Source organism: Diabrotica undecimpunctata, unplaced genomic scaffold (assembly GCF_040954645.1).
Source record: "Diabrotica undecimpunctata isolate CICGRU unplaced genomic scaffold, icDiaUnde3 ctg00000592.1, whole genome shotgun sequence".
In the NCBI taxonomy this organism is placed as follows: Eukaryota; Metazoa; Arthropoda; class Insecta; order Coleoptera; family Chrysomelidae; genus Diabrotica; species Diabrotica undecimpunctata.
This window is the reverse complement of record NW_027311898.1, coordinates 516,945-519,947: the sequence shown is the minus strand read 5'-3', so window position 1 is coordinate 519,947 and position 3,003 is coordinate 516,945. Positions and strand designations below refer to the sequence as shown.

At 30.6% G+C, this 3,003-nt stretch overlaps 1 long non-coding RNA gene across 1 annotated transcript; it reads left to right on the top strand.

The window, feature by feature from the left end:
* The first annotated feature begins 1,937 nt into the window (after window positions 1–1,937).
* LOC140431171 (uncharacterized) lies at window positions 1,938–2,504 on the top strand. Its single transcript, XR_011949637.1, has 3 exons — window positions 1,938–2,121; window positions 2,223–2,402; window positions 2,458–2,504. It is a non-coding gene; the product is annotated as an uncharacterized lncRNA (long non-coding RNA).
* The last annotated feature ends 499 nt before the right edge of the window (window positions 2,505–3,003 follow it).

Here is a 3,003-nt window from a genome sequence, read left to right as displayed (position 1 = left end):
GTATATATATATATATATATATATATATATATATATATATATATATATATATATATATATATATATATATATACAGGGTGATTGATTAGTGTAAGGAAGCTCAGTAGATCTGTTATAGTAAAAATTACAAAAAAAAAGTATTAACAAAAATTGTAGGCAGCTTTAAACTTCAAATTTTAAAATTAGATACAATCTTACAGGCTGTTCCATAAGATGGTGGCAGACCAAACTTTTGTTTTTTTTTCTGCTTCACTTTCACATCACAACAATGTAAAATTTTATTATATTATACCGTGGATTTAAAAAGTTCTAACCAATATTACCTGAAAATCGTATCCTTGTATAATTAAAAAGGAGTATAGGAACATTGATATATTGAACATATTCGTTTTTATAATATTCGTTAAATCAAATACAGGGTAAGTCAAAATACAAGTACATTATTTTCTTGGTAATTTTAAATAGAATACCCTGTATTTTATATCACTATCAAAAAGTACTAATATCGTACTTCAAATTTTATAAAGTACTCCCTATACCTAAAGTTATCAGTTTTCTAGATATTTTTATTTTTTTATCAAAGTATTAATTTGGTAGATATTTTAACGTTTACCAATAATTATTTTGAATCGGCCATGATTAATTTGAAACTGACAGTTTGACATTATTGTTTATTAATTCAGTATTGGGATACATCGTAAATTAGCAACAATTATTATTTAGTAATTCAGTAATTAATTCAATTTAAATTAGCAATAATGAATTTTACTACTGATGAAATGGTAGATATGATCTGAATATTGGGGGAATGCAATAAAAATTCATTACTATCAGCTAGAACTTATTAAGAATGGTTTTTAGATAGGCGGCAATCTAGACAAGATACATTTGAAAAAGTGAAAGGTCGATTTAACCGCACTGGTAAGGTGGTCCCAAGGTCACCGGAATTCAATAAAATGGACTCATTTTTCGGGGTTACGTTAAGAACGAAGTATATAAAATACCACCAACAAGAAGGGATAATGAAAAATAGAATCCGAATTGCATTTCAAAATATTTCGTTACAAATGCTTAGTAGGTAATGTAAGCAACTCTTTCAATGACCGCTTTCAAGTATGCACAGATGTTTTGGGAGGTCATTTTGAACACCTTACTTAACCCAGCAAACAGACTTGAGCCCAGTTACGTGATGATTACGTTAAATTTACGGCGAATTTCAACGAATACGTAACTCGGTGATTTAAGACGAAAAAAAACGTATTTCAGTGCCAAATCATTCACCTATATATTACTGCTTCTTTTATACATGTTTGACATTAGAATAAATATAAAATCTTAATGCAAAATATAGTACATGTTTTTTATAATAGTTGTGAATGTCGGTTACATTGCAAAGCTACGTTTATTTCACGTAAAAATCACGAAAGCGAAATAACTTCCTTCAGTTAAATTTTGAGGAATATTTTGGAAAACAAAACTTTAGAACCGTGTTGGTTAGATACGTATTGCTTGAATTTTCCTCACTGTGTTTTATGGACGTCGAAAAATTAGGTGTATTTCACGTAAAAGTAACGTAAATAATACCAATATTAACAAAAAGTTTTTGATCTCGCTTTTAAAAACATTTAGCCTACCTATTTCAATCCTACTACTACTTAGAAGCTATTTTTTTTATTTAAAAATATGACAGGACCTAATATAATTTATGTTGAGCCTTTGTTGAGTCTAATTTTCAAATCGCGCGCGGTGATGACGTACTTCCAAGCCTTCCCTCCTAGTCCTAACGAAGAAGAATGATTATAACAGAGACAACAGATGACTTGTCTCTGATTATAACCTCTAAAATCAGCTTTTCTCAAAACGTGAAACGAAATTTTCCCTCGTTTTATTTTAGGCTTATATATGTATATAGTTATATGTCTTTCGTATTAATAGAGTTTGATGAGAAAGAGGGAGGTTCTGTTGCTGTGGTGCACCAGAACTGGCTCACTCCAAGAAAAAAGGAAGTATATTGGCCTCCTTATAAAACTCAAGCGCTTTACGATAAAGCAGTAAAGAAAGGGGATAGTTGCACAGAAGATTGGCAGTTATTTACGGTGAAACGTATTTTTAGATACTATGGTATGTATACAAGTATAATTATTTAAAAAAAAAAAATAAAAACCTTGTTTCAAATTAATTTATCTGTTGGGATCTGCTAATTTTTATAAAATATTCTGAAGATAGCTTTGAAGAAGCTCAGGTCAAGGCAAAAGTAGCTGAAGTTACATCAGATCTACAGTCAGAAGTCGATGAGGTAAATTCAGAGAAGAAAAGACAGAGAATCAAACCACGCCGGTTCATTTATAGTGACACTGAATCTGAAGAGGATTCATTACCACGACCACCGAAAATTTGTAAAGGTAAATAGTTACATATTGTTTATGGTTATAAGTTATAAAGGCTTTATGTTTTCAGCTGTTCAGGATACCTCTTCACACACCCCAAGAAGCTCCACAAGTTCGTGTATTAGTTATAGTACATTGTGTAATACAGGAACGTCTTGTGATACCCCAGTCACTTCAGTAAATGTTGAAAGAAACCTTGAAAGCAATGCAGAGTCTCAAAGTAGTAAGTAGATGTTAATTAGGTACTATTTGCAGTATATAACCTTGTATTTGCTGAAGTGTTTACGGAACTTTAGTCCACTTCGGTAGTTCAGGGTTAATTGTTGAAGATGGCCATTTATTGATTGCTCAATATATCTATCTTTTTACAGGTTTTCAGACTAAGCTGGTGTCACATTTAGCGCTGATAATTGAACAAAATAAGGAAATCTTGTCTCTTTTGAAAAATAGACCACTGATTGAACAGTCTTCCGTTTTAAAGCCCAATGTTCCTGTAATTTTACCAATTTACACTTTTGAAGACTTACAAATTTTGGAAAATTTTCTATCTGAAAATGAAGCCAATTGTATATCCTTGGTAAAACTTTTATAATGTCAACTGTTATATTTATTAAAC